Raw genomic sequence first — 16,313 nt, forward strand, 5'->3', positions numbered from 1 at the left:
TCTATGGCATGGTCCAGCATGTTACATAAATCTTTCCACAATAGTTACACAAAACACCCTTTTACCTATGGCCCAAATTAAATGCTCTGCTAGGCTACTCTTAACTAGAAGGTAAGCTAAAAGAATCACTGTTCCTTGGTGGGCTACACGTAGGAGTGGTTCCTTCACGACTTTGATTACGTATCAATGTTGGGCTCCTAGTCACCCTAAAATCTCTATGGTTTTGTTGGCATTGTGTTCGAGCTTTTCAACCCCTACATCTTTTCATTCTGGATTCCAATTTCATGGTTTCAATCATTCTAGCCACATCCACCACTACCACATAAGAAACGAATCTCTGGGTGGCAAGAACTCTAAATAATGGCTCAATTAGTCTCTTTATAAATCATTTGATCCTTTTTTGCTCAGTTTGGACTAAGTTAGAAGCATATATAAAGAGTTTAATAAAATGGACATTGTACTCCATCACTGTCATGTCTTGGGTCTAAACCAATGTCTCAAACTCATGTGCCTTAGTGTCTCTCATGCTTTCAGGAAAAAAGTAATTCAGAAAATCTTGGATAAATTCCTCCTATGTTATCGGGGCTAACCCTGATGGTCTACTTTTTTTGAAGGAGATAAACCACATTCTGGCAACATCTTTTAATCTAAATCCCACCAATTTCACTGATTAATGTGTGGAGCATCCCAAAACGAAACAAATACACTCCATATCTTCCAAAAATCTCTATGGATCCTCATCCATATCCGAACCAGTAAATGACGAAAGCTTTAACTTCATAAAATCTGCCAAAGCAACCTTGATAGCCCCTCTTTGATGTTCACACTGAAGCACATAGTCTGGATCTTAGGAACTAGAATCAACCAATTCCTCATACTATGCTTGTCTTCTATTGTGAAACTCTACAAATTCGTTAGCCAAACTTTGCAACCTAGTTATCAAATCCTCTAGGTGACACCTTCTCTTGTCAGGTAGTCATCCCCAACTCCCACATTCTCCTCACCCGTGTATATGAAACTAGGTTTCGCATTTCGAGCCCATCTAGTTGCTCTACTTCTACCACAACTCTTTAATGTGGACACTTATGGTTGTTTCATAGGCTCATCCTAGGCATCTTACTTTCCCATAACCCTTGAGGCAACTCTTGTATTAGGTGACATCTTGTACCAAAACGAAGCAATACCATGTTCAAAATTTCAAAATTCATGATTCAAAGGGTTAGCTTATTAAGACTTTGGAGTTCATGCAACCTTCTGCTCATAATTCGTGTTGCAGTCATGAACCATGAACAAAACTCTACACCAATCCCGACAATCCGCTGACAGACTCTAAATGATTTAGGACACCTTAAACTTAGATGCACACGAACCCGACAGGCAAAGCTCGCAGGACCCAAGCAAGTCTCAAAACTTCGAATCACATAACACAGCTGAGGGATTTCATAACCAGATATTCATAAATAAAATTTGAATTCAAATATAGTACATTTTCCCTTACGCATAATTCATACATAATATTCCTAACGCCATACATTAGCTATCAAAATGGGCTTACACTTAACAACCCTTAATACAAGTTTAAATGGCACATCGTCCCTACATACACAACTAAACTAAATACAGAGTGAAAGCTCATGACAGACTCAATGGCGTAGACGTATTAGATATGGACTTATCGGATGCCAAAATTGGTCTGTCACTAGACGACCTTTGCCATGCAATCTTGTGGCCTATTTATCTACACATGGTACAACAAATGGGTGAGTCATCTAATACTCAAAGAGAGGTGCAAATAAATCAATATATATTTATAATTGAAAAATATATATATAGTGTAATATCAGTGCAACGAATTATTTAACAAGCATATCCAATATTAAGGCATATCAATCATCCTTAAGTTGTCTCCACAAATAACACACATATCATTAGGCTTATGCCCAAAGCCATTCAAAGTTATTCTCCGCGGCACACTTAAATCACTGAAGTATCATATCAAATTTGAATCAAACTTATCTAAGCTTATGTGAGGCTATGTCACATCATTCATGGTTCAAATCACAATCCTTAAGTGGTCCTCTTCTGAACAACATCAAATCATGCATGATAGCTGATAACTCTCTGTTATAAAGTTATTTGGACTTAATTTTGATTGTAATTTAGCTTAGTTATTGTAGTAATGCATAGAAATTAATAGGTTTTATTTAAATTATTTTAGGTTAGTTAATTTATGTGAGTCAATCTAATTTTAGTTAATTTTATGATTAATTTGGTGTTAATGTGATTAAGATAAGCTATTAGTGATTTATTTGTGTTTTTGTAGGTTTAATGAAGGAAGAATTTTAATGGAAGAAGGAGAGCAATTTCAAGGTGTAGACTTTCACTGCATAAGTTTCCGTATTTCAATCATAACTCTCTCTACATAACTCCAAATAAGATGATTCTTAAACCACTGAAAAGATAAGACAAAAATTTACAACTTTCATGTTTACTACTTTTCCCAATTTGCTTGGAAGGTGGTCAAAAATTATGTCGAAGATGAAGCACTGTAGCAATCCTAATGCAATTACAATTTATGCTAATTAATTGGTCAAGGTCGTGGCCCATGTAGTCAGATGAGGAAATCCTAATTGGAATTGACTTCTTTCTTCACCCAACTTGGCTTAACTTCAAAACCCTATAAAAACAACCTTTCAAAGGACTTTTAGGATATAACAAAACACCGGATTGAAAGCTAAGAATCAAACCGTAAAGTCACTAAAGATGAGAAGAATTTGAAAGATTCAAGGAAATTTGGAGATCAAGATTACAATTCTTGGTTTTTTCTATCTTTTTGTTATTCTTTTATTTTCTTGGTTTTGTTTTTAATTTTTAAACCTTATATGATGATGATGTGTGCCTTGATGGGGAACTAATTCATTTATCTAAGATTATAATTGAACTCAAAACGTAGTTTGATTTATTTATCTGTCTTTTGCTTATGTTTTATGGATTTAAGTTGTTTATTTTGTTCTGTTTTTAATGCTTCTAGTTGATTGGCCACCAATTAGATTGAATTAGAAACCTAAGTTAAACCTTGACAAAGAAGATTTAGGTAGATCTTGAATGAAATAACATATGATCAAATACACTTAATTGATTGGGTGATTTGATTTGCATTTAGGGTAGACATACACCTATAAGCCATACGTAGCTAAAATTAGAGCACGAACTTAATGAATCTGTCTTTAATATAAGTTGCATAGACATATAGTAAATTAATTGGGAGAGATATTTTTATGAGAAACTCGACAAAGACTTGTAAATAATTTAAGACTTTAGGTTAGCAACTTAATCCATTAAACTAAGTTAAGAGAGAGAGATAATATTTATATGAAGTATTGAGAGACGTCATAATCTTAGGTCTAAAAGTCAATCAAATTTAATAAAATAATTTTGTTAGTTAATTTAGATTAGTTTTAGTTTTTAGTTTTTTTAATTTAATTTTTAATTTAATTTTTAATTTTTTGGGTTTAGGGTTTAGGGTTTAGGGTTTAGGAATTAAAACAATTCTTTGTGGGAACAATACTCTACTTTATCATTATATTACTTGTTAATAATACGTGCACTTGCGTGAGAAATCAACGACAAGGTGGCCAACTGGCGGAGTCAAATCACACTTAGGGTAAAGCCACTAGTAAAGAATCAAATCACGAGTGTGCCGAAGCAACAAGCGAAGAATCAACGTCATCATCCTAAGTAATCTCCTAACAAAGGTGTGATACCCAACATCCCACATCTGATATGAATGTGATTGTTAAAACCTATATAACAATCCAAGCCCACCACTACTAGCAACTTGAGCTTAAGCTTTTGAGGGCCACGTGATTTAGGCCCAAAAAGTTGCTAGGCTAGTGGTTGGGCTTGGGTCGTTACAAATGGTATTAGAGCCTGCGCCAGTCCGATATGAGCTTTCACATTGTTCTGGTGAGATCTTGGTCCTATGGATGTGATGTGTGGCCTTGATGAGGACATCAAGGATTTGAGTGGGTGGGATTGTGATACCCAACATCCCACATCTGATGTGAATGTGATTGTTAAGACCTATATAACAATCCAAGCCCACCACTACTAGCAACTTGAGCTTCAGCTTTTGAGGGCCATGTGATTTAGGCCCAAAAAGTTGTTGGGCCAGTGGTTGGGCTTGGGTCGTTACAAGAGGACATCACCCAGTGTATTCTCAAATGGGTGGCATCAAAGCACTGCAAGTGAGAATCACAAACAAGACTAATATTGCCATCCTTATAGGAACATAACAAAGTCATAAGGAATAAGACTATACTCAACCTCAAATCAAATCAACGTCCTCAATTCATCCATTGGATGAAATACATATCCACCAACGAGGCTATCATGCCTTCATCATTCTATTTGTACACATCAAATCATAAATCACATTTAACGAGTTTAAAATTGTTTATAAGCTCTATATGGTTCTGAGTCCCTCTAAGTCTCTAAGGCATCAACTGCTCAAATTCTCTAAAGATCATTCATCCAAGATAATCTATTCCTAGATGTTCATCATATCCTTTAGACTCTCTAGTCCAGGCTCACACAACATAAGTCACTAGGTGGCTTGCACTAAGGCACCAACGCAGCACATAGTCACATACATTTTTGTTCTCTAGCCTAGGCACATTCGTCTAGGCAATTATATACATACATACATACATACATACATACATACATATATATATCTATATATTTATAATCTAGTACCATAGCAGCACCTTCAATAAAACATCATGCATCATATGCATTTTAAATTAACCCACTCACAATGACAAATCGACAGCACTTCCACTGTCAAACTTCAACCTTCAATCGTCCTTTAGCTCACCAACAAGTCAAATAGCTCAATTTCCCTCTTAGAACACATAAAACATCCAAATATTAATTATTTCCTAACTTTCAAAAATATCCAGCTTTTCAAAAAATAACTAAATTCTTAACAATCCAACATACAAGATCAAATCCTTTAATAATGAGCTAAACCCATACCTTAGAAGCTAGATTGCATGAATCTAAGCTCTAAATTCCAGCAAATCATGGGGGATTCCACCAAAGCTAGAAAAATCAATTTCTTGATTATTAACCGATTAAATTGAAAATCAATTGGTAAAAACATTTAATCTTACCTCTAGAGGTGTTTCCCAAGCTCCAATCTGCTTCAAATGGGTCCAAAAATTGGTTTGGGGCTTAAGGTTTTGGAGTGGTAAAGAGATAAAAGGGTTAGGTTTTTGTTTAAAATGGACGAATAGCTCGAGACTCCTTTTTATTTTTTCCTGTCCCTAGTTATGTATCGATGCATTTGGGAATGTATCGATACATTTTCACAAGTTTCAACCAAATCTATCGATACATTAGCGTAATGTATCGATAGATTTTAGGCAGAATTTCCACTACCTTGGATGTATCGATATGTGGGGGAATCTATCGATACTTTGCCCACCTAGTTGCTATTTGTTTCACATCTGTCAATATATTTGGATAATACATCGATAAATGTTCATCTTTGTTCAAATCCATAATACATTTTTGAATGTATCGATAGAAAAATCCCCTGTACGCCTTACATTGTTCACCCTGCCAAGATTTTAACGATACATTTTCCCTTAAAAGCATATTTTTAACCTTTCAAACTTCCAAAAATTCAAATCAAACACTCCAAGTCATTACCCTGCTTAATTCACACTTCAATTGATTCATATAACTTGAATCCATACACCTATATGCTCAAACATCACATAAATCTTAAATCAAGACTTCAAACTATAGGATAAATTTACCTAAGTGTCAAAATACATACTCCCATACAGTTGGCATATTTAGCATATCATCTAAGTCCTCAAAGTGCAATATATTTCATAAATCATTCTCAATTGACTTAGTTCATATCGAAAATCAAGGTTGTTACATTTATAGACACTTAACCTAGAGTAGGAACGGTAACATGAGTTAGGGGTAATTTCGTTCTCTCTTTGCTGAGTGTTACTAAATATTTGGTAATCAAATATTCAAGGTCTATGCTTCAAAAGACTATTTTAAAGTCTATGAAATAGCTTGGAAGACCAAGTGGTTAATTACCCCTAGATAAGACAAATAAGATAGTAAAGCATTCTACTTATTTACCCCTAAATAATAGAAAAAAATTATTTTCCCCTTAATAACACAAAAGCATCTTCACTTTTTCAAAGACACAATAGCCATGTGTCCTTGAGAAGCTTTGCGCTTTTCTTTTATTTCTCTATGGCTAACCATTACTCTCTAATGACATTTTCTCCCTTGTTTCTTTTCTTCAACCCAAGACCACATTTCCTCCTTCAAGAAAGCCACAATTTTCTTTCTTTTTCTTGGTCCTTTAATTTTCCTACTTTAAACCTTCATTCTTCCTTCTTACTCACCAAACCAATAGCTCCCAACCGCATTTATATCCTTGCTATTTGAACATAAAAAAAGAGAAAATAAATTTTTTCTTCCTCCTTGTTTTTCTCTACACTACCACTTTCAAATTTACCAAGATTGAAAACTTTAAACCCTTCAATTGTAAGCAAGTAAAGATGAGATTTCAGCCTATATAAACTCAAAATTTCATGGTTTTATTTTTCAACAATTAATCTCTAATTTTCCAAATTATCTTTTTCTTGAAAATATTAGGTTTTGTTGAGTTTTACACCTCTAAGCTCATCAAGGTAAGACAATCTTAAATTTGAGTAGTTAGTTTAATGGGTTGGTGAATTAGAATAGAATTATAGGTCAAATGTTAGATTAGAATGTAATTTAGCTAGTATATATTTATTAGAATTATTCATTTCAAATTTTTATGATATGTTTGAGGTTATTATTATTTATTGGTAATTATAGGTTTTATTGGAACTTCAAGACTCAACTTGGACTAAGGTCTTAGAGGTGTTGGTTTTGTAAGGTGGCATCAAAAGGGTGAGCGGACTTGCATTCAAACCATTTTGTTAGAAAATGCATGAAAAGTTTTTGAAATACTGTACCTATATATGTTTTGGGATGCTTTTATTAATATGTTGATAAGCACATAAGTTTATATATGTATGTAAGAGTATATGAAATACATGTACATATCTATTATACGAACTTGCATGGGAACAAGCATTTAAAATGTGTAAATTGTCAATGTGATTGTATTGCTAGTTTTATGAGTTATGAATTTTAAATAAATGTGCTAGACTTTTAATATGATGATAATGTTAGTTTTGTAAGTGTTGGTTTTAAAGGAATGTGCTAAATTTCCATGCGTTGAAAAAAATGATTGGTTTTATGTGAGACTCCAAGTGTTGAGGATTTAAAGAAATACAAATGTTTTGATTTCAATGGACACATGTTAGGAATCCTAGATATTGATGAATTTACGAAATGATGGCTTATTGTGTTGGTGCTAAAATGGGTATTTGGAATGGTATAGTGGTGAGGCCACGATTTCGTGATATTATACTATGAACAAAAAGGGTAAAGGATTTTTCAATGGTTTAGACATGAAAATGTTTTTCAGATGAGCCCTTAAGTTAGAACCTAAACTAGTGGCAGTCTATTTTGCAGAATAAGGACACCTCAACTAACAGAGGGAACGAAATGGTGCTAGCCTTATAGTCGAGAATGGCACAAGCGATGTTATGAGGTAATTAACTATAAGTAGTGGATCATTGTTATGTATACACATGTAAGGGTGATGAAATACCATTATCACTACACTAATGTTACTTATGAAGCTACATCCAATGATATGTTTTTAAATGCTAAGTTCAAGAGTTGTAATGACCATATTCAATTGACAGATTGAGTTCTAAAATATGTTTGCCAATCTAGTTTATATGACCTCCTGATATATGAAAAGTATTAAAAGTGTAAGCTCTTATATGTAGATTGAATATGCCTTAGGGGAAAATGGCTAATTGTTTCAAAATGATTTGAGAATTGAGACTACATTCATAGTTTTGGTTCCAAAAACAAATTGCATGGTTTTGAAGGAAAAATGGCATAGATTTATAAAATATTTCTCCATTAATATGTTTGTTCCCCTCTAATGTCCATCACTGAGTTTTATGCTCGCCTTTTCAACTTCATGTTTTGGTTTTCAAATCCAAATATAGTTAAGCAGCAGTTGAGCAATCCTACGCTTATCCATTGTTGTGGTAGGTATTACTATGGCATTTGCTAGGCTCCACCAGCCCCGTGTCACTCACCTATCGTGTCATGTTTTATTTTGTACTTAATAGGAGTCTATTAGTGTTGATATAGCCACTAAATGGCAACTTGTCAAATATTTATGATGGAGAATGTACAAAGATAATGTTAGCACTTAATGTTATAATATTGAGTTAAGGCACATTCTCGATATGTTACATGTTAGGATATTAATGAGATATATAAATATGATAAAATATTGCTAGATGAGATGTGTGTGAACCTATATAATACAGGTATGACGATAAGGCTTGCTTGATCTTAGTGGGCTTTGCCTATTGGGCCTTTACACTAGTTACGACTCGAGATTGGACCATGATAGTTTAAAAATAAGAAGAATTTACCAATGGAGTCGACCCTTTGTTGGTATTGCCATATTATGTAGATTTAATGTAATAATATTCTTTATGGGATTTTCTTATGTCGCTTTAGAAAAGTTGATAATGTAGTTGTAGGAAAACACCATAGTTGACTGATATCAAGTCTCATAGTTGACACAATGTTTAAAATTTATTAATTAAACTTAAATGCATTTAAATAAAAATGTAATGAAAAATTTTTTTAAAAGATTAAACTAAAAATTATCACACTATTTAAAAAAATTAAAATAAAAGGGAAAAAACCAAATTATTATAAACCTAAAATGGTCCAACCAATTTGAAAAAAAAAACAAAGGGCATAATACCTAAATATGTCATTAAACTATTCAAATAAGTCTTTATTCTTTTATTGTATTCAATTAAACTCTTATATTTTTATTTTAAACCAAATAAGTCCTTCAAACTAATAGTTAATTAATTGGTGTTATTCAAAATGTTATTTGTTATTTTTATGCCACATAACATGCTGACATATCACGATGAATGATAACATGACATGTTAATGTAACATGATAACATGATCATGTATCATTTTTCACCTTTTACGCCATAATCATGTCAACGCCACATGGATATAAATGGACATGTGATATTTTGATTAATAATAATTAATCAATTGTTAATCATAAAAATCTTTTTGATTTAAAATAAAAGTAAAGAGATTTAATTAAATACAACAGAAGAATAAATGCTTAATTGATTTTTTTAAAATAGTTCAGTGACTTTTTAAAACATTATGCCAAAAAAGAAAGAAACTTGTCATGTGTGGATAGAGTTCCAATTTTATATTAATTTTTTTACGGCTATATACAGTGCACTACTTGATTAATGATATTAGTGAGAGCTTGTTTTGGATGACTAGATTAATATAATGTCTACTTCTAAATGTACTCAAAATAAAAGAAAAAATTGTTGCAAATAGACACCTTAATAATATGATTACGATTTAATCATGGTAGTACTTTCGCATTTGATTTAATGTAAATTCTACTAAAAAAGTAAAGAATCCCTTTTCTAAAAAAAAAAACTTAAACCAAGATGTAATGTTATAAATAACAGAATTTAGAACAATAACCCTAAAATGAACCATCATGTTTTGTTAATAAGTAGAACCACTTGATGTATAAGCACGTAATTATAGCCTAAATATGTAAGTATAAGGGCAAAACTTTATTTGAAAAACGAAAGGCAAAAACTTAAATTAGATAACAGTAAACCTATCCACGAGTCGAGTTACCTACCAAGCATTAAGGCTTGGCTCGACTTGTGCTGAGTCTTGAGTATGATTTTTTAAGTTTGGTATCGACTTGATCTAATTCGGAATATTAGTATATTAATAAATAATTATTTTTATTTAATTTTAATTTTAAAATATATCTTAAAAATTAATTTAAAAATATTTTTATATAATTTAATAAACAGATTGAGCTCGAACCCAAGTTTAAGTTTTAAAAGTGTTAATTGAGTCAAACTCGATTCATGAACACCTCTAATTAAGATGAAGTTTGTGGAAAGTTTTCTATTACAATATATTATAAACTAAAATTGAAAATCAAAAAATATATCAATAATATATAAAGAATATTAAAATAGCATTTAAGCTATCCAAAAAAAAATTAATATTAAAATAGTATACAAGCTATACAAAAAAATTACTCAATAACTATTGAATGTTGAAAATTTATCTGAATTTTTAAATCATAATGCCTATTTAGACGAAGTATTTGAACTCAAACTAAAATTGTTCAAACTTTTGCATAATGATAGAACAAGATAACAAGCTCCACCAATTCATGGGTTTTACTTTTTTAAATCATTTTTAATAGAAAATTTTACAAACCTCATGTAGGAATAAAATGTATGTCTATATATTAATTACTCCCTCCATCTCTTTTTGTTTTTCTTTTTTCTTATCATGAAAATCAAGAATTCTTTTTAATTTCTATAAAAATTAAGAAAAAATGTTGAATTTAGTATATTATATATTATTAAAATTTTAAACTTTTTATAATATTTATAGTTGATACTTTTTAATACCAAAAAATAAAATTAAAAAATTAAATTACATTTTAAATTTTCAAAAAAGATGCTATAATCTTAAGATATATAGTTAAGCTTAAATCTCTTTTTCCTAAAAAAGAAAAAGAAAAAATCATATCTTATAAAACAAAAAAAAAGTGTGATACCCTTCTTAATAAATAAAGGTGTTTCTACTAAAAAAACACTCGAAAATAAAAAGTTGTTATGAAATAAATTTTAAAATAATGACTATAAGAGAAATTATTTAGAGGGAGTAAGAAGATCTTATTCAAGTATGTTTTTACAAATGAAGTGAATGGGCCTATTTATATGTTAATAACCCCTTATCTCGATTGAATTCACAATATGAAAATAATACTAAGGGATTAGATGGATTAAATTCTAATATACATCCAATCTAATTTACATCCAAATCTAGATATAGATAACATAAATGGATATTCATAAAAATATTCATAGCACTCCCTCTTGAATATCCATTGTATTAAGAATATGCCTCGTTAAAACCTTACAAGGAAAAAACCTCATGGAAAAAAATCCGAGTGAACGAAAAAAAGGACATAATCTTTTCAAGTATACACTTTTGTAATATTGCCTCATTAAAAAACTTATCAAGAAAAACCTGGTGGGAAAAACCTTGATGAAGGAAAAAAGTACAGTGCGTATTTTACTCCCCCTAATGACTGCATGATAGAGATCTTTAAAATGATGCATTCCAATTTTTTGTACCAACTTTTCAAATGTTGTACTAGGAAGGGCTTTAGTAAACAAATCTGCTAAATTGTCACTTAAACGAATTTGTTGAACACAAATATCACCCTTTTCTTGGAGATCATGAGTGAAGAAGAATTTTGGCGAATTTTGGTGAAATATGTTTTGTTTTATCGCCTTTAATGTCTCCTTTCATTAACTGTGCTATGCAAACAGTATTATCCTCATATAACATTTTTGGAATTTTTTTCTTGGTTGACAAGCCACACGTTTCTCGAATATGTTGAGTTACAGATCTTAACCAGACACATTCACGACTTGCTCATGAGTTGCTAAAATTTTTGCATGGTTAGAAAAAGTAGCAACTATAGATTGTTTTACAAAATACTATGAAATAGTCATACCTCCACATATGAATAAGAAACCTGTCTGGGATTGAGCTTTGTATGGATTAGATAAAGATCCTACATCTGCATAACTAATTAAATTTTATTTTGATGCATTTGAATAATATAAGCCTATATCCATTGTTCCTCGGAGATATCGAAGTATATATTTAATTCCATTCCAATGCCTTCGAGTTGGAGAAGAACTACATCTTGCTAATAAATTCATAACAATTGATATATCAAGTCATGTATTGCTAGCAAGATACATTAGTGCTCCAATTGCAATAAGATAAGGTACTTCAAGACCAAGAAGTTCTTCATGATCTTCACGAGGTCGGAAAAAGTCTTTTTTCACATCTAGTGACGTTACAACCATTAGTGAATGCAATGGATATGCTTACTTAATATACAATTGTTTTAGAATTTTTGCGATATAATTTGATCTATGGACAAAAATTCTATTTACCAAATTTTCAATCTGAAAACCCAAACAAAACTTTGTTTTTTCAAGTCTTTCATCTTAAATTCTTTTTTTAAGTAATCCACGATTTTTGATAACTCTTCAGGAGTTTCAGTAATGGTCAAGTCATCAACATAAACAACAATTATAATAAATTCATATCTAAACCCTTTTATAAAATACATGGACATATAAGATTATTTCTATAGCCTTCTTTCAACAAATATGCACTAAGGGGATTATACCACATGTGTTTGGATTGCTTTAATTCATATACATATTTATTTAATTTGATCGAATAAATTTCTCAAGAATTCAAATTTTGTGCTTCAGGCAACTTAAATCCTTTAGGGATCTTCATATAGATATTGTTATTAAGTAATCCATATAAATAGGCTGTAGCTACACTCATTAGACACATTTTAATTTTCTCATTTATTGCCAGACTAGTTAATATATAATTGTAATTGTATCCACCATAGAAAATATCTCTTTATCTTCAATATTAGATCTTTAGAAAAAACCTTATGCGACAAGCCATGCTTTATATCTCATAATCTCATTTTTCTCATTTCGTATTCACATAAATACTCATATATATATATATATCTCACTAGTTTTACACCATTTGGTGTACGGACTACAAGTCCAAAAACTTCACATTTTGCAATTAAATACATTTTCTCCTTAATTTTGTCTTTCCACATTGGCCAACAATTTTTATGTCTACATTCTTCAATAAATATAAGTTCAAGATCCTCATTTTTCTTTCATAACATTGAGCTCTATATTATATAAAAAATATCGTCGATGTTTATTTACTGGTTCCATTTTTTTCCATCATGACATAATTTATTGAGATCTCTTTATTATCACTTATTTCAAGTACTTGAATTTCTTTTGGAATGTTTATCAATTATGCCAGGGGTCTTTTCTAGAGTTTCTACTTCCTCTTTCTGACCATCTTAAATATTTACTCATTTTCTTTTTCAAAGATTTTATCTTTGGAACCGATTGTTCTCAACGCTTCTAGCGTACCTTGTCTTACAAGGACATTAATGTTAATAGGAGCATTTGCAGCTAGTATATAAGATTTAGTTATTCTTTTAAGTCAGTAAATACGTCTGACAACTGATTTACTATTTTTCGCAAAAGAATTATCTTTTGAACTTCAAGTTCATATTGATTTGTATGAGGATCAAAGCTAGATAATGATAATTCATTTTAAGAAATTTTCTTTTGCAATTGCTTATTTTTCTCCCCTTAATGTTGGAAAAATTGTTTCATCAATATGACAATTAACAAACTTTGTCATGAATAAATCTCCTATTGATAATTCTAAATATTTAATTACAAGTAAAGATTTGTATCCAACATATATTCCTAACCTTCTTTGAGGACCTATCTTGGTGTGTTGTGGTGAAGCAATTGAAACATATACAGCACATCCAAAAATTCTTAGATGAGAAATATTTGGTTCCTAACCATAAACCAATTGTATAGGGAGAATTTATAATAACTCATTTAGTTGATGCATACAAATACTGTTGCATTCAAAATGGCATGCCCCCAAATAGACATTGAGAGTTTGAATTTTATAAGTAATGGTCTCGCAATCAGTTGAAAGTATTTAATAAATAATCTGTTAGACCCTTTTGTGTATAAATATAAGCAACAGACTGTTCAATAGTTATTCTAACTAATATGCAATATTAAAGACTTGAGATGTAAATCCACCAACATTGTCAAGATAAATAATCTTGATTATATAACTAAGAAAATGTGCTTGCAAACGAATGGTTGCAAATGCCAAATTACAAGCTGATAATAAGCACATATGTGACCATCTAGTTGATGCATCTATTAAAACCGTAAAATATCTAAATGATTCACATGGTGGATGTATGAATCCACATATAACTTTGAATATTATTAAAAAATGTAGGGAATTCAATCCCAACGTTAGCTGATGATAGCTTTATAATTTATTTACCTTCAGAACAAGCAGCACATAAAAGTCATTAGATTGAAAAATCTTTTGGTTTTTCAATGAATGATCATATAAATTTTCAATCATTTTTTGCATCATTATTGATCCGAGATAGTCCACCCGGTCATGCCAAACATTAAAATCATTAGTAAACTTTTGGTTTACTATGAGTTTTAATTATTTTAATATTTGTATAGTTTCATTCTGAGAACAGAACGAGTAATTCTTTTTTTTTTCAACACACACTTTCTACCTGAGATAATAGATGTAATATAGAGGTATTAAGTGTTTCTTTCATTCGTTGTCTCAATATGATATCTATTCAAACGATATCTTTAAAATTTAATAAACTTCTTTGAGAATTAATTGAAAATAATGCATCCTCAAAGTAGTAAAATATTAGCTCTTCTAGAGCCTTCAATTAATTTTGTACTACCAGATATTGAATTGACACTGATTTTTTTCGTTGTCAAATAGAAAAAATATTTATTGTCTTTAAATATAGTGTGTGTTGTAGTAATGTCTGTTAGACATATATTTACATTATTGATCTTAGATCCAACAGGATAAATATCTATATTTTCTTCAATAAAATAAAATATATACAATAAAGGAATTTACAAGTTAACATGAAATAACATTAAATATATAATTAAAACACATAATAAGAACATATCATTTAAATATAAAAAGAACATATTAAAACATCTTCATAATATAGTTATACTAAAATATACCAATTACTATGAAGTTCATTTTCAGATATTCGTATTACCAATTAAATGATCAATTCCCTTTTTAAGACAAGAAAATCAACAATGGATATTTCCATTACCAATCATATAATCAATTCCTCTTTCAGAATGGACAAAAAACTTGACCATGGTTAAAATCATCACAAGATGTTTTAGTTTTCAGTGATGCTTGATATAATTCAAGACGTATAATAGATACATAACCAATGGTCTTTCATGCCACATTAACGACAATATGTTTTTTATATTCCTTTTATTCTTTCCCTTTTTGTCTTTTCATTATTCATTCACTTCTAATGTGTTGAAAGTATTCATCCACTTTTTTTGATCGGTTATTCGTTTTTGGTGAGTTAGTGGGTTACGACATTCATCCATTTCTGGTGGTAAAATTATCCATCCATTTCTGGTGGCAAAATTATCCTTAGATTTTGATGCTAAAATTATCCATCCATTTATGATGGTAAAATTATTCTTAAATTCTAATAGTAAAATTATCCATCCACTTCTTGTGGTAAAATTATTCTTAGAATTAAAATAGTAATAGTGTAACTTATTATAACGACCTCTTTCATATCCATGATCGTAATTATTAAATGATGTGGCATTCACTTTAGGGAATAGATAGATTCATGACTATGACCATAATTATTAAATGATGTCGCATTTACTTTAAGGAATGGACAAATTTATAATTTTTTTTATTAGTAACTCGTTTGTCGCATTCACTTTAGGGAATGGACATTATAATTTTTCATTAATAGCTATATAATAGTAAATTCACTTTCCAATCAATGGATGAAATATAATATATACTATATGATATCAAAATTCATATTAAGGTTGAATTTTAGAGAATGAAAATATTAATGGGATATCAAGTCACTTACTTGATTTGTTACAACAAAAAATTAAAGACCAACCATTGAAATCCTTTTAAAGCTTGGAGATGATGAACACAAAATAATAGCAACACTGACCTAATTTGCTAAAACTATAAATCAAAACCGAATCATTGAAATCCTTTTGAAGCTTGAAGATGATGAAAACAAAATGATTTCAAAACTTGAGAGATCAAAAAAGATCGTACTGATAACGTGTTATGAAATATATCTTAAAATAACAACTATAAGAGTAATATAAGAGAAAGTATTTAGAAAAAGTATTTAGAGACAAGAAAGTATTTAGAGAGAGTAAGAAGATCTTATTCAAGTTTGTCTTTACAAATGAAGTGAAGGGGTCTATTTATAGGCTAATAACCCCTTATCTAGATATAATTTACAAGATGAAGATAATACTAAAAGATTAGATAGATTAAATCCTAATATTCATCCAATT

Source organism: Theobroma cacao, chromosome 10, assembly GCF_053813885.1.
Source record: "Theobroma cacao isolate CCN51 chromosome 10, ASM5381388v1, whole genome shotgun sequence".
Lineage (NCBI taxonomy): Eukaryota > Viridiplantae > Streptophyta > Magnoliopsida > Malvales > Malvaceae > Theobroma > Theobroma cacao.